Here is a 15,112-nt window from a genome sequence, read left to right on the forward strand (position 1 = left end):
TTTGGCAGCAGTATTCGCTTACGGCCATACCACCTTGGGCACGCCCGATCTCGTCTGATCTCGGAAGCTAAGCAGGGTCGGGCCTGGTTAGTACTTGGATGGGAGCCCGCCTGGGAATACCAGGTGCTGTAAGCTTTTAAAAAAAAAAAAAAGAGTGCCTGAGCTTCAAAAAGCCTTAAAAAGTCTCTGAGATTCTTCAGAAAGCATGAAAGAGTTTGAGTTTTTTCAAAAGTTGTTCTTAGTTTTCTTCACTAATGGTCTAACCTTTTAAATAGCCCAATTTTGGCAGCAGTATTCGCTTACGGCCATACCACCTTGGGCACGCCCGATCTCGTCTGATCTCGGAAGCTAAGCAGGGTCGGGCCTGGTTAGTACTTGGATGGGAGACCGCCTGGGAATACCAGGTGCTGTAAGCTTTTAAAAAAAAAAAAAAGAGTGCCTGAGCTTCAAAAAGCCTTAAAAAGTCTCTGAGATTCTTCAGAAAGCATGAAAGAGTTTGAGTTTTTTCAAAAGTTGTTCTTAGTTTTCTTCACTAATGGTCTAACCTTTTAAATAGCCCAATTTTGGCAGCAGTATTCGCTTACGGCCATACCACCTTGGGCACGCCCGATCTCGTCTGATCTCGGAAGCTAAGCAGGGTCGGGCCTGGTTAGTACTTGGATGGGAGACCGCCTGGGAATACCAGGTGCTGTAAGCTTTTAAAAAAAAAAAAAAAAAAAAAAAAGAGTGCCTGAGCTTCAAAAAGCCTTAAAAAGTCTCTGAGATTCTTCAGAAAGCATGAAAGAGTTTGAGTTTTTTCAAAAGTTCTTCTTAGTCTTCTTCACTAATGGTCTAAGCTTTTAAATAAGGCCTGGTTAGTACTTGGATGGGAGGCCGCATGGGAATACTAGGTGTTGTAAGCTTTTTTAAGAAAAAAAAAAAAGAGTCCCTGAGCTTCTTCAAAAAGCCTTAAAAAGTCTCTGAGATTCTTCAGAAAGCATGAAAGAGCTTGAGTTTTTTCAAAAGTTGTTCTTAGTTTTCTTCACTAATGGTCTAACCTTTTAAATAGCCCAATTTTGGCAGCAGTTTTAGCTTACGGCCATACCACCTTGGGCACGCCCGATCTCGTCTGATCTCGGAAGCTAAGCAGGGTCGGGCCTGGTTAGTACTTGGATGGGAGACCGCCTGGGAATACCAGGTGCTGTAAGCTTTTAAAAAAAAAAAAAAGAGTGCCTGAGCTTCAAAAAGCCTTAAAAAGTCTCTGAGATTCTTCAGAAAGCATGAAAGAGTTTGAGTTTTTTCAAAAGTTCTTCTTAGTCTTCTTCACTAATGGTCTAAGCTTTTAAATAAGGCCTGGTTAGTACTTGGATGGGAGGCCGCATGGGAATACTAGGTGTTGTAAGCTTTTTTAAGAAAAAAAAAAAAGAGTCCCTGAGCTTCTTCAAAAAGCCTTAAAAAGTCTCTGAGATTCTTCAGAAAGCATGAAAGAGCTTGAGTTTTTTCAAAAGTTGTTCTTAGTTTTCTTCACTAATGGTCTAACCTTTTAAATAGCCCAATTTTGGCAGCAGTTTTAGCTTACGGCCATACCACCTTGGGCACGCCCGATCTCGTCTGATCTCGGAAGCTAAGCAGGGTCGGGCCTGGTTAGTACTTGGATGGGAGACCGCCTGGGAATACCAGGTGCTGTAAGCTTTTAAAAAAAAAAAAAAAAAAAAAAAGAGTGCCTGAGCTTCAAAAAGCCTTAAAAAGTCTCTGAGATTCTTCAGAAAGCATGAAAGAGTTTGAGTTTTTTCAAAAGTTCTTCTTAGTCTTCTTCACTAATGGTCTAAGCTTTTAAATAAGGCCTGGTTAGTACTTGGATGGGAGGCCGCATGGGAATACTAGGTGTTGTAAGCTTTTTTAAGAAAAAAAAAAAAGAGTCCCTGAGCTTCTTCAAAAAGCCTTAAAAAGTCTCTGAGATTCTTCAGAAAGCATGAAAGAGCTTGAGTTTTTTCAAAAGTTGTTCTTAGTTTTCTTCACTAATGGTCTAACCTTTTAAATAGCCCAATTTTGGCAGCAGTTTTAGCTTACGGCCATACCACCTTGGGCACGCCCGATCTCGTCTGATCTCGGAAGCTAAGCAGGGTCGGGCCTGGTTAGTACTTGGATGGGAGACCGCCTGGGAATACCAGGTGCTGTAAGCTTTTAAAAAAAAAAAAAAGAGTGCCTGAGCTTCAAAAAGCCTTAAAAAGTCTCTGAGATTCTTCAGAAAGCATGAAAGAGTTTGAGTTTTTTCAAAAGTTGTTCTTAGTTTTCTTCACTAATGGTCTAACCTTTTAAATAGCCCAATTTTGGCAGCAGTATTCGCTTACGGCCATACCACCTTGGGCACGCCCGATCTCGTCTGATCTCGGAAGCTAAGCAGGGTCGGGCCTGGTTAGTACTTGGATGGGAGACCGCCTGGGAATACCAGGTGCTGTAAGCTTTTAAAAAAAAAAAAAAAGAGTGCCTGAGCTTCAAAAAGCCTTAAAAAGTCTCTGAGATTCTTCAGAAAGCATGAAAGAGTTTGAGTTTTTTCAAAAGTTGTTCTTAGTTTTCTTCACTAATGGTCTAACCTTTTAAATAGCCCAATTTTGGCAGCAGTATTCGCTTACGGCCATACCACCTTGGGCACGCCCGATCTCGTCTGATCTCGGAAGCTAAGCAGGGTCGGGCCTGGTTAGTACTTGGATGGGAGCCCGCCTGGGAATACCAGGTGCTGTAAGCTTTTAAAAAAAAAAAAAAAGAGTGCCTGAGCTTCAAAAAGCCTTAAAAAGTCTCTGAGATTCTTCAGAAAGCATGAAAGAGTTTGAGTTTTTTCAAAAGTTGTTCTTAGTTTTCTTCACTAATGGTCTAACCTTTTAAATAGCCCAATTTTGGCAGCAGTATTCGCTTACGGCCATACCACCTTGGGCACGCCCGATCTCGTCTGATCTCGGAAGCTAAGCAGGGTCGGGCCTGGTTAGTACTTGGATGGGAGACCGCCTGGGAATACCAGGTGCTGTAAGCTTTTAAAAAAAAAAAAAAGAGTGCCTGAGCTTCAAAAAGCCTTAAAAAGTCTCTGAGATTCTTCAGAAAGCATGAAAGAGTTTGAGTTTTTTCAAAAGTTGTTCTTAGTTTTCTTCACTAATGGTCTAACCTTTTAAATAGCCCAATTTTGGCAGCAGTATTCGCTTACGGCCATACCACCTTGGGCACGCCCGATCTCGTCTGATCTCGGAAGCTAAGCAGGGTCGGGCCTGGTTAGTACTTGGATGGGAGACCGCCTGGGAATACCAGGTGCTGTAAGCTTTTAAAAAAAAAAAAAAAAAAAAAAAGAGTGCCTGAGCTTCAAAAAGCCTTAAAAAGTCTCTGAGATTCTTCAGAAAGCATGAAAGAGTTTGAGTTTTTTCAAAAGTTCTTCTTAGTCTTCTTCACTAATGGTCTAAGCTTTTAAATAAGGCCTGGTTAGTACTTGGATGGGAGGCCGCATGGGAATACTAGGTGTTGTAAGCTTTTTTAAGAAAAAAAAAAAAGAGTCCCTGAGCTTCTTCAAAAAGCCTTAAAAAGTCTCTGAGATTCTTCAGAAAGCATGAAAGAGCTTGAGTTTTTTCAAAAGTTGTTCTTAGTTTTCTTCACTAATGGTCTAACCTTTTAAATAGCCCAATTTTGGCAGCAGTTTTAGCTTACGGCCATACCACCTTGGGCACGCCCGATCTCGTCTGATCTCGGAAGCTAAGCAGGGTCGGGCCTGGTTAGTACTTGGATGGGAGACCGCCTGGGAATACCAGGTGCTGTAAGCTTTTAAAAAAAAAAAAAAGAGTGCCTGAGCTTCAAAAAGCCTTAAAAAGTCTCTGAGATTCTTCAGAAAGCATGAAAGAGTTTGAGTTTTTTCAAAAGTTGTTCTTAGTTTTCTTCACTAATGGTCTAACCTTTTAAATAGCCCAATTTTGGCAGCAGTATTCGCTTACGGCCATACCACCTTGGGCACGCCCGATCTCGTCTGATCTCGGAAGCTAAGCAGGGTCGGGCCTGGTTAGTACTTGGATGGGAGACCGCCTGGGAATACCAGGTAATGTAAGCTTTTAAAAAAAAAAAAAGAGTGCCTGAGCTTCAAAAAGCCTTAAAAAGTCTCTGAGATTCTTCAGAAAGCATGAAAGAGTTTGAGTTTTTTCAAAAGTTGTTCTTAGTTTTCTTCACTAATGGTCTAACCTTTTAAATAGCCCAATTTTGGCAGCAGTATTCGCTTACGGCCATACCACCTTGGGCACGCCCGATCTCGTCTGATCTCGGAAGCTAAGCAGGGTCGGGCCTGGTTAGTACTTGGATGGGAGACCGCCTGGGAATACCAGGTGCTGTAAGCTTTTAAAAAAAAAAAAAAGAGTGCCTGAGCTTCAAAAAGCCTTAAAAAGTCTCTGAGATTCTTCAGAAAGCATGAAAGAGTTTGAGTTTTTTCAAAAGTTCTTCTTAGTCTTCTTCACTAATGGTCTAAGCTTTTAAATAAGGCCTGGTTAGTACTTGGATGGGAGGCCGCATGGGAATACTAGGTGTTGTAAGCTTTTTTAAGAAAAAAAAAAAGAGTCCCTGAGCTTCTTCAAAAAGCCTTAAAAAGTCTCTGAGATTCTTCAGAAAGCATGAAAGAGCTTGAGTTTTTTCAAAAGTTGTTCTTAGTTTTCTTCACTAATGGTCTAACCTTTTAAATAGCCCAATTTTGGCAGCAGTTTTAGCTTACGGCCATACCACCTTGGGCACGCCCGATCTCGTCTGATCTCGGAAGCTAAGCAGGGTCGGGCCTGGTTAGTACTTGGATGGGAGACCGCCTGGGAATACCAGGTGCTGTAAGCTTTTAAAAAAAAAAAAAAGAGTGCCTGAGCTTCAAAAAGCCTTAAAAAGTCTCTGAGATTCTTCAGAAAGCATGAAAGAGTTTGAGTTTTTTCAAAAGTTGTTCTTAGTTTTCTTCACTAATGGTCTAACCTTTTAAATAGCCCAATTTTGGCAGCAGTATTCGCTTACGGCCATACCACCTTGGGCACGCCCGATCTCGTCTGATCTCGGAAGCTAAGCAGGGTCGGGCCTGGTTAGTACTTGGATGGGAGACCGCCTGGGAATACCAGGTAATGTAAGCTTTTAAAAAAAAAAAAAGAGTGCCTGAGCTTCAAAAAGCCTTAAAAAGTCTCTGAGATTCTTCAGAAAGCATGAAAGAGTTTGAGTTTTTTCAAAAGTTGTTCTTAGTTTTCTTCACTAATGGTCTAACCTTTTAAATAGCCCAATTTTGGCAGCAGTATTCGCTTACGGCCATACCACCTTGGGCACGCCCGATCTCGTCTGATCTCGGAAGCTAAGCAGGGTCGGGCCTGGTTAGTACTTGGATGGGAGACCGCCTGGGAATACCAGGTGCTGTAAGCTTTTAAAAAAAAAAAAAAGAGTGCCTGAGCTTCAAAAAGCCTTAAAAAGTCTCTGAGATTCTTCAGAAAGCATGAAAGAGTTTGAGTTTTTTCAAAAGTTCTTCTTAGTCTTCTTCACTAATGGTCTAAGCTTTTAAATAAGGCCTGGTTAGTACTTGGATGGGAGGCCGCATGGGAATACTAGGTGTTGTAAGCTTTTTTAAGAAAAAAAAAAAAGAGTCCCTGAGCTTCTTCAAAAAGCCTTAAAAAGTCTCTGAGATTCTTCAGAAAGCATGAAAGAGCTTGAGTTTTTTCAAAAGTTGTTCTTAGTTTTCTTCACTAATGGTCTAACCTTTTAAATAGCCCAATTTTGGCAGCAGTTTTAGCTTACGGCCATACCACCTTGGGCACGCCCGATCTCGTCTGATCTCGGAAGCTAAGCAGGGTCGGGCCTGGTTAGTACTTGGATGGGAGACCGCCTGGGAATACCAGGTGCTGTAAGCTTTTAAAAAAAAAAAAAAAAAAAAAAGAGTGCCTGAGCTTCAAAAAGCCTTAAAAAGTCTCTGAGATTCTTCAGAAAGCATGAAAGAGTTTGAGTTTTTTCAAAAGTTCTTCTTAGTCTTCTTCACTAATGGTCTAAGCTTTTAAATAAGGCCTGGTTAGTACTTGGATGGGAGGCCGCATGGGAATACTAGGTGTTGTAAGCTTTTTTAAGAAAAAAAAAAAAGAGTCCCTGAGCTTCTTCAAAAAGCCTTAAAAAGTCTCTGAGATTCTTCAGAAAGCATGAAAGAGCTTGAGTTTTTTCAAAAGTTGTTCTTAGTTTTCTTCACTAATGGTCTAACCTTTTAAATAGCCCAATTTTGGCAGCAGTTTTAGCTTACGGCCATACCACCTTGGGCACGCCCGATCTCGTCTGATCTCGGAAGCTAAGCAGGGTCGGGCCTGGTTAGTACTTGGATGGGAGACCGCCTGGGAATACCAGGTGCTGTAAGCTTTTAAAAAAAAAAAAAAGAGTGCCTGAGCTTCAAAAAGCCTTAAAAAGTCTCTGAGATTCTTCAGAAAGCATGAAAGAGTTTGAGTTTTTTCAAAAGTTGTTCTTAGTTTTCTTCACTAATGGTCTAACCTTTTAAATAGCCCAATTTTGGCAGCAGTATTCGCTTACGGCCATACCACCTTGGGCACGCCCGATCTCGTCTGATCTCGGAAGCTAAGCAGGGTCGGGCCTGGTTAGTACTTGGATGGGAGACCGCCTGGGAATACCAGGTGCTGTAAGCTTTTAAAAAAAAAAAAAAAGAGTGCCTGAGCTTCAAAAAGCCTTAAAAAGTCTCTGAGATTCTTCAGAAAGCATGAAAGAGTTTGAGTTTTTTCAAAAGTTGTTCTTAGTTTTCTTCACTAATGGTCTAACCTTTTAAATAGCCCAATTTTGGCAGCAGTATTCGCTTACGGCCATACCACCTTGGGCACGCCCGATCTCGTCTGATCTCGGAAGCTAAGCAGGGTCGGGCCTGGTTAGTACTTGGATGGGAGCCCGCCTGGGAATACCAGGTGCTGTAAGCTTTTAAAAAAAAAAAAAAAGAGTGCCTGAGCTTCAAAAAGCCTTAAAAAGTCTCTGAGATTCTTCAGAAAGCATGAAAGAGTTTGAGTTTTTTCAAAAGTTGTTCTTAGTTTTCTTCACTAATGGTCTAACCTTTTAAATAGCCCAATTTTGGCAGCAGTATTCGCTTACGGCCATACCACCTTGGGCACGCCCGATCTCGTCTGATCTCGGAAGCTAAGCAGGGTCGGGCCTGGTTAGTACTTGGATGGGAGACCGCCTGGGAATACCAGGTGCTGTAAGCTTTTAAAAAAAAAAAAAAGAGTGCCTGAGCTTCAAAAAGCCTTAAAAAGTCTCTGAGATTCTTCAGAAAGCATGAAAGAGTTTGAGTTTTTTCAAAAGTTGTTCTTAGTTTTCTTCACTAATGGTCTAACCTTTTAAATAGCCCAATTTTGGCAGCAGTATTCGCTTACGGCCATACCACCTTGGGCACGCCCGATCTCGTCTGATCTCGGAAGCTAAGCAGGGTCGGGCCTGGTTAGTACTTGGATGGGAGACCGCCTGGGAATACCAGGTGCTGTAAGCTTTTAAAAAAAAAAAAAAAGAGTGCCTGAGCTTCAAAAAGCCTTAAAAAGTCTCTGAGATTCTTCAGAAAGCATGAAAGAGTTTGAGTTTTTTCAAAAGTTGTTCTTAGTTTTCTTCACTAATGGTCTAACCTTTTAAATAGCCCAATTTTGGCAGCAGTATTCGCTTACGGCCATACCACCTTGGGCACGCCCGATCTCGTCTGATCTCGGAAGCTAAGCAGGGTCGGGCCTGGTTAGTACTTGGATGGGAGCCCGCCTGGGAATACCAGGTGCTGTAAGCTTTTAAAAAAAAAAAAAAGAGTGCCTGAGCTTCAAAAAGCCTTAAAAAGTCTCTGAGATTCTTCAGAAAGCATGAAAGAGTTTGAGTTTTTTCAAAAGTTGTTCTTAGTTTTCTTCACTAATGGTCTAACCTTTTAAATAGCCCAATTTTGGCAGCAGTATTCGCTTACGGCCATACCACCTTGGGCACGCCCGATCTCGTCTGATCTCGGAAGCTAAGCAGGGTCGGGCCTGGTTAGTACTTGGATGGGAGACCGCCTGGGAATACCAGGTGCTGTAAGCTTTTAAAAAAAAAAAAAAGAGTGCCTGAGCTTCAAAAAGCCTTAAAAAGTCTCTGAGATTCTTCAGAAAGCATGAAAGAGTTTGAGTTTTTTCAAAAGTTGTTCTTAGTTTTCTTCACTAATGGTCTAACCTTTTAAATAGCCCAATTTTGGCAGCAGTATTCGCTTACGGCCATACCACCTTGGGCACGCCCGATCTCGTCTGATCTCGGAAGCTAAGCAGGGTCGGGCCTGGTTAGTACTTGGATGGGAGACCGCCTGGGAATACCAGGTGCTGTAAGCTTTTAAAAAAAAAAAAAAAAAAAAAAAAAGAGTGCCTGAGCTTCAAAAAGCCTTAAAAAGTCTCTGAGATTCTTCAGAAAGCATGAAAGAGTTTGAGTTTTTTCAAAAGTTCTTCTTAGTCTTCTTCACTAATGGTCTAAGCTTTTAAATAAGGCCTGGTTAGTACTTGGATGGGAGGCCGCATGGGAATACTAGGTGTTGTAAGCTTTTTTAAGAAAAAAAAAAAAGAGTCCCTGAGCTTCTTCAAAAAGCCTTAAAAAGTCTCTGAGATTCTTCAGAAAGCATGAAAGAGCTTGAGTTTTTTCAAAAGTTGTTCTTAGTTTTCTTCACTAATGGTCTAACCTTTTAAATAGCCCAATTTTGGCAGCAGTTTTAGCTTACGGCCATACCACCTTGGGCACGCCCGATCTCGTCTGATCTCGGAAGCTAAGCAGGGTCGGGCCTGGTTAGTACTTGGATGGGAGACCGCCTGGGAATACCAGGTGCTGTAAGCTTTTAAAAAAAAAAAAAAGAGTGCCTGAGCTTCAAAAAGCCTTAAAAAGTCTCTGAGATTCTTCAGAAAGCATGAAAGAGTTTGAGTTTTTTCAAAAGTTCTTCTTAGTCTTCTTCACTAATGGTCTAAGCTTTTAAATAAGGCCTGGTTAGTACTTGGATGGGAGGCCGCATGGGAATACTAGGTGTTGTAAGCTTTTTTAAGAAAAAAAAAAAAGAGTCCCTGAGCTTCTTCAAAAAGCCTTAAAAAGTCTCTGAGATTCTTCAGAAAGCATGAAAGAGCTTGAGTTTTTTCAAAAGTTGTTCTTAGTTTTCTTCACTAATGGTCTAACCTTTTAAATAGCCCAATTTTGGCAGCAGTTTTAGCTTACGGCCATACCACCTTGGGCACGCCCGATCTCGTCTGATCTCGGAAGCTAAGCAGGGTCGGGCCTGGTTAGTACTTGGATGGGAGACCGCCTGGGAATACCAGGTGCTGTAAGCTTTTAAAAAAAAAAAAAAAAAAAAAAGAGTGCCTGAGCTTCAAAAAGCCTTAAAAAGTCTCTGAGATTCTTCAGAAAGCATGAAAGAGTTTGAGTTTTTTCAAAAGTTCTTCTTAGTCTTCTTCACTAATGGTCTAAGCTTTTAAATAAGGCCTGGTTAGTACTTGGATGGGAGGCCGCATGGGAATACTAGGTGTTGTAAGCTTTTTTAAGAAAAAAAAAAAAGAGTCCCTGAGCTTCTTCAAAAAGCCTTAAAAAGTCTCTGAGATTCTTCAGAAAGCATGAAAGAGCTTGAGTTTTTTCAAAAGTTGTTCTTAGTTTTCTTCACTAATGGTCTAACCTTTTAAATAGCCCAATTTTGGCAGCAGTTTTAGCTTACGGCCATACCACCTTGGGCACGCCCGATCTCGTCTGATCTCGGAAGCTAAGCAGGGTCGGGCCTGGTTAGTACTTGGATGGGAGACCGCCTGGGAATACCAGGTGCTGTAAGCTTTTAAAAAAAAAAAAAAGAGTGCCTGAGCTTCAAAAAGCCTTAAAAAGTCTCTGAGATTCTTCAGAAAGCATGAAAGAGTTTGAGTTTTTTCAAAAGTTGTTCTTAGTTTTCTTCACTAATGGTCTAACCTTTTAAATAGCCCAATTTTGGCAGCAGTATTCGCTTACGGCCATACCACCTTGGGCACGCCCGATCTCGTCTGATCTCGGAAGCTAAGCAGGGTCGGGCCTGGTTAGTACTTGGATGGGAGACCGCCTGGGAATACCAGGTGCTGTAAGCTTTTAAAAAAAAAAAAAAAGAGTGCCTGAGCTTCAAAAAGCCTTAAAAAGTCTCTGAGATTCTTCAGAAAGCATGAAAGAGTTTGAGTTTTTTCAAAAGTTGTTCTTAGTTTTCTTCACTAATGGTCTAACCTTTTAAATAGCCCAATTTTGGCAGCAGTATTCGCTTACGGCCATACCACCTTGGGCACGCCCGATCTCGTCTGATCTCGGAAGCTAAGCAGGGTCGGGCCTGGTTAGTACTTGGATGGGAGCCCGCCTGGGAATACCAGGTGCTGTAAGCTTTTAAAAAAAAAAAAAAAGAGTGCCTGAGCTTCAAAAAGCCTTAAAAAGTCTCTGAGATTCTTCAGAAAGCATGAAAGAGTTTGAGTTTTTTCAAAAGTTGTTCTTAGTTTTCTTCACTAATGGTCTAACCTTTTAAATAGCCCAATTTTGGCAGCAGTATTCGCTTACGGCCATACCACCTTGGGCACGCCCGATCTCGTCTGATCTCGGAAGCTAAGCAGGGTCGGGCCTGGTTAGTACTTGGATGGGAGACCGCCTGGGAATACCAGGTGCTGTAAGCTTTTAAAAAAAAAAAAAAGAGTGCCTGAGCTTCAAAAAGCCTTAAAAAGTCTCTGAGATTCTTCAGAAAGCATGAAAGAGTTTGAGTTTTTTCAAAAGTTGTTCTTAGTTTTCTTCACTAATGGTCTAACCTTTTAAATAGCCCAATTTTGGCAGCAGTATTCGCTTACGGCCATACCACCTTGGGCACGCCCGATCTCGTCTGATCTCGGAAGCTAAGCAGGGTCGGGCCTGGTTAGTACTTGGATGGGAGACCGCCTGGGAATACCAGGTGCTGTAAGCTTTTAAAAAAAAAAAAAAGAGTGCCTGAGCTTCAAAAAGCCTTAAAAAGTCTCTGAGATTCTTCAGAAAGCATGAAAGAGTTTGAGTTTTTTCAAAAGTTCTTCTTAGTCTTCTTCACTAATGGTCTAAGCTTTTAAATAAGGCCTGGTTAGTACTTGGATGGGAGGCCGCATGGGAATACTAGGTGTTGTAAGCTTTTTTAAGAAAAAAAAAAAAGAGTCCCTGAGCTTCTTCAAAAAGCCTTAAAAAGTCTCTGAGATTCTTCAGAAAGCATGAAAGAGCTTGAGTTTTTTCAAAAGTTGTTCTTAGTTTTCTTCACTAATGGTCTAACCTTTTAAATAGCCCAATTTTGGCAGCAGTTTTAGCTTACGGCCATACCACCTTGGGCACGCCCGATCTCGTCTGATCTCGGAAGCTAAGCAGGGTCGGGCCTGGTTAGTACTTGGATGGGAGACCGCCTGGGAATACCAGGTGCTGTAAGCTTTTAAAAAAAAAAAAAAGAGTGCCTGAGCTTCAAAAAGCCTTAAAAAGTCTCTGAGATTCTTCAGAAAGCATGAAAGAGTTTGAGTTTTTTCAAAAGTTGTTCTTAGTTTTCTTCACTAATGGTCTAACCTTTTAAATAGCCCAATTTTGGCAGCAGTATTCGCTTACGGCCATACCACCTTGGGCACGCCCGATCTCGTCTGATCTCGGAAGCTAAGCAGGGTCGGGCCTGGTTAGTACTTGGATGGGAGACCGCCTGGGAATACCAGGTAATGTAAGCTTTTAAAAAAAAAAAAAGAGTGCCTGAGCTTCAAAAAGCCTTAAAAAGTCTCTGAGATTCTTCAGAAAGCATGAAAGAGTTTGAGTTTTTTCAAAAGTTGTTCTTAGTTTTCTTCACTAATGGTCTAACCTTTTAAATAGCCCAATTTTGGCAGCAGTATTCGCTTACGGCCATACCACCTTGGGCACGCCCGATCTCGTCTGATCTCGGAAGCTAAGCAGGGTCGGGCCTGGTTAGTACTTGGATGGGAGACCGCCTGGGAATACCAGGTGCTGTAAGCTTTTAAAAAAAAAAAAAAGAGTGCCTGAGCTTCAAAAAGCCTTAAAAAGTCTCTGAGATTCTTCAGAAAGCATGAAAGAGTTTGAGTTTTTTCAAAAGTTCTTCTTAGTCTTCTTCACTAATGGTCTAAGCTTTTAAATAAGGCCTGGTTAGTACTTGGATGGGAGGCCGCATGGGAATACTAGGTGTTGTAAGCTTTTTTAAGAAAAAAAAAAAAGAGTCCCTGAGCTTCTTCAAAAAGCCTTAAAAAGTCTCTGAGATTCTTCAGAAAGCATGAAAGAGCTTGAGTTTTTTCAAAAGTTGTTCTTAGTTTTCTTCACTAATGGTCTAACCTTTTAAATAGCCCAATTTTGGCAGCAGTTTTAGCTTACGGCCATACCACCTTGGGCACGCCCGATCTCGTCTGATCTCGGAAGCTAAGCAGGGTCGGGCCTGGTTAGTACTTGGATGGGAGACCGCCTGGGAATACCAGGTGCTGTAAGCTTTTAAAAAAAAAAAAAAGAGTGCCTGAGCTTCAAAAAGCCTTAAAAAGTCTCTGAGATTCTTCAGAAAGCATGAAAGAGTTTGAGTTTTTTCAAAAGTTGTTCTTAGTTTTCTTCACTAATGGTCTAACCTTTTAAATAGCCCAATTTTGGCAGCAGTATTCGCTTACGGCCATACCACCTTGGGCACGCCCGATCTCGTCTGATCTCGGAAGCTAAGCAGGGTCGGGCCTGGTTAGTACTTGGATGGGAGACCGCCTGGGAATACCAGGTGCTGTAAGCTTTTAAAAAAAAAAAAAAAGAGTGCCTGAGCTTCAAAAAGCCTTAAAAAGTCTCTGAGATTCTTCAGAAAGCATGAAAGAGTTTGAGTTTTTTCAAAAGTTGTTCTTAGTTTTCTTCACTAATGGTCTAACCTTTTAAATAGCCCAATTTTGGCAGCAGTATTCGCTTACGGCCATACCACCTTGGGCACGCCCGATCTCGTCTGATCTCGGAAGCTAAGCAGGGTCGGGCCTGGTTAGTACTTGGATGGGAGCCCGCCTGGGAATACCAGGTGCTGTAAGCTTTTAAAAAAAAAAAAAAAGAGTGCCTGAGCTTCAAAAAGCCTTAAAAAGTCTCTGAGATTCTTCAGAAAGCATGAAAGAGTTTGAGTTTTTTCAAAAGTTGTTCTTAGTTTTCTTCACTAATGGTCTAACCTTTTAAATAGCCCAATTTTGGCAGCAGTATTCGCTTACGGCCATACCACCTTGGGCACGCCCGATCTCGTCTGATCTCGGAAGCTAAGCAGGGTCGGGCCTGGTTAGTACTTGGATGGGAGACCGCCTGGGAATACCAGGTGCTGTAAGCTTTTAAAAAAAAAAAAAAGAGTGCCTGAGCTTCAAAAAGCCTTAAAAAGTCTCTGAGATTCTTCAGAAAGCATGAAAGAGTTTGAGTTTTTTCAAAAGTTGTTCTTAGTTTTCTTCACTAATGGTCTAACCTTTTAAATAGCCCAATTTTGGCAGCAGTATTCGCTTACGGCCATACCACCTTGGGCACGCCCGATCTCGTCTGATCTCGGAAGCTAAGCAGGGTCGGGCCTGGTTAGTACTTGGATGGGAGACCGCCTGGGAATACCAGGTGCTGTAAGCTTTTAAAAAAAAAAAAAAAAAAAAAAAGAGTGCCTGAGCTTCAAAAAGCCTTAAAAAGTCTCTGAGATTCTTCAGAAAGCATGAAAGAGTTTGAGTTTTTTCAAAAGTTCTTCTTAGTCTTCTTCACTAATGGTCTAAGCTTTTAAATAAGGCCTGGTTAGTACTTGGATGGGAGGCCGCATGGGAATACTAGGTGTTGTAAGCTTTTTTAAGAAAAAAAAAAAAGAGTCCCTGAGCTTCTTCAAAAAGCCTTAAAAAGTCTCTGAGATTCTTCAGAAAGCATGAAAGAGCTTGAGTTTTTTCAAAAGTTGTTCTTAGTTTTCTTCACTAATGGTCTAACCTTTTAAATAGCCCAATTTTGGCAGCAGTTTTAGCTTACGGCCATACCACCTTGGGCACGCCCGATCTCGTCTGATCTCGGAAGCTAAGCAGGGTCGGGCCTGGTTAGTACTTGGATGGGAGACCGCCTGGGAATACCAGGTGCTGTAAGCTTTTAAAAAAAAAAAAAAGAGTGCCTGAGCTTCAAAAAGCCTTAAAAAGTCTCTGAGATTCTTCAGAAAGCATGAAAGAGTTTGAGTTTTTTCAAAAGTTGTTCTTAGTTTTCTTCACTAATGGTCTAACCTTTTAAATAGCCCAATTTTGGCAGCAGTATTCGCTTACGGCCATACCACCTTGGGCACGCCCGATCTCGTCTGATCTCGGAAGCTAAGCAGGGTCGGGCCTGGTTAGTACTTGGATGGGAGACCGCCTGGGAATACCAGGTAATGTAAGCTTTTAAAAAAAAAAAAAGAGTGCCTGAGCTTCAAAAAGCCTTAAAAAGTCTCTGAGATTCTTCAGAAAGCATGAAAGAGTTTGAGTTTTTTCAAAAGTTGTTCTTAGTTTTCTTCACTAATGGTCTAACCTTTTAAATAGCCCAATTTTGGCAGCAGTATTCGCTTACGGCCATACCACCTTGGGCACGCCCGATCTCGTCTGATCTCGGAAGCTAAGCAGGGTCGGGCCTGGTTAGTACTTGGATGGGAGACCGCCTGGGAATACCAGGTGCTGTAAGCTTTTAAAAAAAAAAAAAAGAGTGCCTGAGCTTCAAAAAGCCTTAAAAAGTCTCTGAGATTCTTCAGAAAGCATGAAAGAGTTTGAGTTTTTTCAAAAGTTCTTCTTAGTCTTCTTCACTAATGGTCTAAGCTTTTAAATAAGGCCTGGTTAGTACTTGGATGGGAGGCCGCATGGGAATACTAGGTGTTGTAAGCTTTTTTAAGAAAAAAAAAAAAGAGTCCCTGAGCTTCTTCAAAAAGCCTTAAAAAGTCTCTGAGATTCTTCAGAAAGCATGAAAGAGCTTGAGTTTTTTCAAAAGTTGTTCTTAGTTTTCTTCACTAATGGTCTAACCTTTTAAATAGCCCAATTTTGGCAGCAGTTTTAGCTTACGGCCATACCACCTTGGGCACGCCCGATCTCGTCTGATCTCGGAAGCTAAGCAGGGTCGGGCCTGGTTAGTACTTGGATGGGAGACCGCCTGGGAATACCAGGTGCTGTAAGCTTTTAAAAAAAAA

General features: G+C 41.6%; 44 non-coding genes across 44 annotated transcripts; all 44 read left to right on the top strand.

Annotated features, from left to right (window-relative positions):
* The first annotated feature begins 16 nt into the window (after positions 1-16).
* On the top strand, positions 17-135 carry LOC143699977 (5S ribosomal RNA). Its single transcript, XR_013188881.1, has one exon. It is a non-coding gene; the product is annotated as a 5S ribosomal RNA (ribosomal RNA).
* Positions 136-297: 162 nt separating this feature from the next.
* Positions 298-416, top strand: LOC143700149 (5S ribosomal RNA). The gene has a single exon (XR_013189047.1). It is a non-coding gene; the product is annotated as a 5S ribosomal RNA (ribosomal RNA).
* A 162-nt stretch (positions 417-578) lies between these two features.
* Positions 579-697, top strand: LOC143700150 (5S ribosomal RNA). Its single transcript, XR_013189048.1, has one exon. It is a non-coding gene; the product is annotated as a 5S ribosomal RNA (ribosomal RNA).
* Positions 698-1,070: 373 nt separating this feature from the next.
* LOC143700151 (5S ribosomal RNA) lies at positions 1,071-1,189 on the top strand. The gene has a single exon (XR_013189049.1). It is a non-coding gene; the product is annotated as a 5S ribosomal RNA (ribosomal RNA).
* Positions 1,190-1,552: 363 nt separating this feature from the next.
* Positions 1,553-1,671, top strand: LOC143700152 (5S ribosomal RNA). Its single transcript, XR_013189050.1, has one exon. It is a non-coding gene; the product is annotated as a 5S ribosomal RNA (ribosomal RNA).
* A 372-nt stretch (positions 1,672-2,043) lies between these two features.
* On the top strand, positions 2,044-2,162 carry LOC143700153 (5S ribosomal RNA). Its single transcript, XR_013189051.1, has one exon. It is a non-coding gene; the product is annotated as a 5S ribosomal RNA (ribosomal RNA).
* Positions 2,163-2,324: 162 nt separating this feature from the next.
* On the top strand, positions 2,325-2,443 carry LOC143700154 (5S ribosomal RNA). The gene has a single exon (XR_013189052.1). It is a non-coding gene; the product is annotated as a 5S ribosomal RNA (ribosomal RNA).
* Positions 2,444-2,606: 163 nt separating this feature from the next.
* On the top strand, positions 2,607-2,725 carry LOC143699978 (5S ribosomal RNA). Its single transcript, XR_013188882.1, has one exon. It is a non-coding gene; the product is annotated as a 5S ribosomal RNA (ribosomal RNA).
* Positions 2,726-2,888: 163 nt separating this feature from the next.
* LOC143700155 (5S ribosomal RNA) lies at positions 2,889-3,007 on the top strand. The gene has a single exon (XR_013189053.1). It is a non-coding gene; the product is annotated as a 5S ribosomal RNA (ribosomal RNA).
* Positions 3,008-3,169: 162 nt separating this feature from the next.
* Positions 3,170-3,288, top strand: LOC143700156 (5S ribosomal RNA). The gene has a single exon (XR_013189054.1). It is a non-coding gene; the product is annotated as a 5S ribosomal RNA (ribosomal RNA).
* A 372-nt stretch (positions 3,289-3,660) lies between these two features.
* Positions 3,661-3,779, top strand: LOC143700157 (5S ribosomal RNA). Its single transcript, XR_013189055.1, has one exon. It is a non-coding gene; the product is annotated as a 5S ribosomal RNA (ribosomal RNA).
* Positions 3,780-3,941: 162 nt separating this feature from the next.
* LOC143700082 (5S ribosomal RNA) lies at positions 3,942-4,060 on the top strand. Its single transcript, XR_013188984.1, has one exon. It is a non-coding gene; the product is annotated as a 5S ribosomal RNA (ribosomal RNA).
* A 161-nt stretch (positions 4,061-4,221) lies between these two features.
* On the top strand, positions 4,222-4,340 carry LOC143700158 (5S ribosomal RNA). Its single transcript, XR_013189056.1, has one exon. It is a non-coding gene; the product is annotated as a 5S ribosomal RNA (ribosomal RNA).
* A 362-nt stretch (positions 4,341-4,702) lies between these two features.
* Positions 4,703-4,821, top strand: LOC143700160 (5S ribosomal RNA). Its single transcript, XR_013189058.1, has one exon. It is a non-coding gene; the product is annotated as a 5S ribosomal RNA (ribosomal RNA).
* Positions 4,822-4,983: 162 nt separating this feature from the next.
* LOC143700084 (5S ribosomal RNA) lies at positions 4,984-5,102 on the top strand. Its single transcript, XR_013188986.1, has one exon. It is a non-coding gene; the product is annotated as a 5S ribosomal RNA (ribosomal RNA).
* A 161-nt stretch (positions 5,103-5,263) lies between these two features.
* LOC143700161 (5S ribosomal RNA) lies at positions 5,264-5,382 on the top strand. The gene has a single exon (XR_013189059.1). It is a non-coding gene; the product is annotated as a 5S ribosomal RNA (ribosomal RNA).
* Positions 5,383-5,745: 363 nt separating this feature from the next.
* On the top strand, positions 5,746-5,864 carry LOC143700162 (5S ribosomal RNA). The gene has a single exon (XR_013189060.1). It is a non-coding gene; the product is annotated as a 5S ribosomal RNA (ribosomal RNA).
* A 371-nt stretch (positions 5,865-6,235) lies between these two features.
* Positions 6,236-6,354, top strand: LOC143700163 (5S ribosomal RNA). The gene has a single exon (XR_013189061.1). It is a non-coding gene; the product is annotated as a 5S ribosomal RNA (ribosomal RNA).
* Positions 6,355-6,516: 162 nt separating this feature from the next.
* On the top strand, positions 6,517-6,635 carry LOC143700164 (5S ribosomal RNA). The gene has a single exon (XR_013189062.1). It is a non-coding gene; the product is annotated as a 5S ribosomal RNA (ribosomal RNA).
* A 163-nt stretch (positions 6,636-6,798) lies between these two features.
* On the top strand, positions 6,799-6,917 carry LOC143699979 (5S ribosomal RNA). The gene has a single exon (XR_013188883.1). It is a non-coding gene; the product is annotated as a 5S ribosomal RNA (ribosomal RNA).
* Positions 6,918-7,080: 163 nt separating this feature from the next.
* Positions 7,081-7,199, top strand: LOC143700165 (5S ribosomal RNA). The gene has a single exon (XR_013189063.1). It is a non-coding gene; the product is annotated as a 5S ribosomal RNA (ribosomal RNA).
* A 162-nt stretch (positions 7,200-7,361) lies between these two features.
* Positions 7,362-7,480, top strand: LOC143700166 (5S ribosomal RNA). Its single transcript, XR_013189064.1, has one exon. It is a non-coding gene; the product is annotated as a 5S ribosomal RNA (ribosomal RNA).
* Positions 7,481-7,643: 163 nt separating this feature from the next.
* LOC143699981 (5S ribosomal RNA) lies at positions 7,644-7,762 on the top strand. Its single transcript, XR_013188885.1, has one exon. It is a non-coding gene; the product is annotated as a 5S ribosomal RNA (ribosomal RNA).
* A 162-nt stretch (positions 7,763-7,924) lies between these two features.
* Positions 7,925-8,043, top strand: LOC143700167 (5S ribosomal RNA). The gene has a single exon (XR_013189065.1). It is a non-coding gene; the product is annotated as a 5S ribosomal RNA (ribosomal RNA).
* A 162-nt stretch (positions 8,044-8,205) lies between these two features.
* Positions 8,206-8,324, top strand: LOC143700168 (5S ribosomal RNA). The gene has a single exon (XR_013189066.1). It is a non-coding gene; the product is annotated as a 5S ribosomal RNA (ribosomal RNA).
* Positions 8,325-8,698: 374 nt separating this feature from the next.
* Positions 8,699-8,817, top strand: LOC143700169 (5S ribosomal RNA). Its single transcript, XR_013189067.1, has one exon. It is a non-coding gene; the product is annotated as a 5S ribosomal RNA (ribosomal RNA).
* Positions 8,818-9,180: 363 nt separating this feature from the next.
* Positions 9,181-9,299, top strand: LOC143700171 (5S ribosomal RNA). Its single transcript, XR_013189069.1, has one exon. It is a non-coding gene; the product is annotated as a 5S ribosomal RNA (ribosomal RNA).
* Positions 9,300-9,670: 371 nt separating this feature from the next.
* On the top strand, positions 9,671-9,789 carry LOC143700172 (5S ribosomal RNA). The gene has a single exon (XR_013189070.1). It is a non-coding gene; the product is annotated as a 5S ribosomal RNA (ribosomal RNA).
* Positions 9,790-9,951: 162 nt separating this feature from the next.
* On the top strand, positions 9,952-10,070 carry LOC143700173 (5S ribosomal RNA). Its single transcript, XR_013189071.1, has one exon. It is a non-coding gene; the product is annotated as a 5S ribosomal RNA (ribosomal RNA).
* Positions 10,071-10,233: 163 nt separating this feature from the next.
* Positions 10,234-10,352, top strand: LOC143699982 (5S ribosomal RNA). Its single transcript, XR_013188886.1, has one exon. It is a non-coding gene; the product is annotated as a 5S ribosomal RNA (ribosomal RNA).
* Positions 10,353-10,515: 163 nt separating this feature from the next.
* Positions 10,516-10,634, top strand: LOC143700174 (5S ribosomal RNA). Its single transcript, XR_013189072.1, has one exon. It is a non-coding gene; the product is annotated as a 5S ribosomal RNA (ribosomal RNA).
* Positions 10,635-10,796: 162 nt separating this feature from the next.
* Positions 10,797-10,915, top strand: LOC143700175 (5S ribosomal RNA). The gene has a single exon (XR_013189073.1). It is a non-coding gene; the product is annotated as a 5S ribosomal RNA (ribosomal RNA).
* Positions 10,916-11,278: 363 nt separating this feature from the next.
* Positions 11,279-11,397, top strand: LOC143700176 (5S ribosomal RNA). The gene has a single exon (XR_013189074.1). It is a non-coding gene; the product is annotated as a 5S ribosomal RNA (ribosomal RNA).
* A 162-nt stretch (positions 11,398-11,559) lies between these two features.
* Positions 11,560-11,678, top strand: LOC143700085 (5S ribosomal RNA). The gene has a single exon (XR_013188987.1). It is a non-coding gene; the product is annotated as a 5S ribosomal RNA (ribosomal RNA).
* Positions 11,679-11,839: 161 nt separating this feature from the next.
* LOC143700177 (5S ribosomal RNA) lies at positions 11,840-11,958 on the top strand. The gene has a single exon (XR_013189075.1). It is a non-coding gene; the product is annotated as a 5S ribosomal RNA (ribosomal RNA).
* Positions 11,959-12,321: 363 nt separating this feature from the next.
* On the top strand, positions 12,322-12,440 carry LOC143700179 (5S ribosomal RNA). Its single transcript, XR_013189076.1, has one exon. It is a non-coding gene; the product is annotated as a 5S ribosomal RNA (ribosomal RNA).
* Positions 12,441-12,602: 162 nt separating this feature from the next.
* LOC143700180 (5S ribosomal RNA) lies at positions 12,603-12,721 on the top strand. The gene has a single exon (XR_013189077.1). It is a non-coding gene; the product is annotated as a 5S ribosomal RNA (ribosomal RNA).
* A 163-nt stretch (positions 12,722-12,884) lies between these two features.
* On the top strand, positions 12,885-13,003 carry LOC143699983 (5S ribosomal RNA). Its single transcript, XR_013188887.1, has one exon. It is a non-coding gene; the product is annotated as a 5S ribosomal RNA (ribosomal RNA).
* Positions 13,004-13,166: 163 nt separating this feature from the next.
* On the top strand, positions 13,167-13,285 carry LOC143700181 (5S ribosomal RNA). Its single transcript, XR_013189078.1, has one exon. It is a non-coding gene; the product is annotated as a 5S ribosomal RNA (ribosomal RNA).
* Positions 13,286-13,447: 162 nt separating this feature from the next.
* On the top strand, positions 13,448-13,566 carry LOC143700183 (5S ribosomal RNA). Its single transcript, XR_013189080.1, has one exon. It is a non-coding gene; the product is annotated as a 5S ribosomal RNA (ribosomal RNA).
* A 372-nt stretch (positions 13,567-13,938) lies between these two features.
* On the top strand, positions 13,939-14,057 carry LOC143700184 (5S ribosomal RNA). The gene has a single exon (XR_013189081.1). It is a non-coding gene; the product is annotated as a 5S ribosomal RNA (ribosomal RNA).
* A 162-nt stretch (positions 14,058-14,219) lies between these two features.
* On the top strand, positions 14,220-14,338 carry LOC143700086 (5S ribosomal RNA). Its single transcript, XR_013188988.1, has one exon. It is a non-coding gene; the product is annotated as a 5S ribosomal RNA (ribosomal RNA).
* A 161-nt stretch (positions 14,339-14,499) lies between these two features.
* LOC143700185 (5S ribosomal RNA) lies at positions 14,500-14,618 on the top strand. Its single transcript, XR_013189082.1, has one exon. It is a non-coding gene; the product is annotated as a 5S ribosomal RNA (ribosomal RNA).
* A 363-nt stretch (positions 14,619-14,981) lies between these two features.
* LOC143700186 (5S ribosomal RNA) lies at positions 14,982-15,100 on the top strand. The gene has a single exon (XR_013189083.1). It is a non-coding gene; the product is annotated as a 5S ribosomal RNA (ribosomal RNA).
* Positions 15,101-15,112: the final 12 nt, after the last annotated feature.

The sequence above is a fragment of the Siphateles boraxobius genome, unplaced genomic scaffold, assembly GCF_051911475.1.
Source record: "Siphateles boraxobius isolate OS27281-9 unplaced genomic scaffold, OSU_SipBor_1 317, whole genome shotgun sequence".
Taxonomy (NCBI): domain Eukaryota; kingdom Metazoa; phylum Chordata; class Actinopteri; order Cypriniformes; family Leuciscidae; genus Siphateles; species Siphateles boraxobius.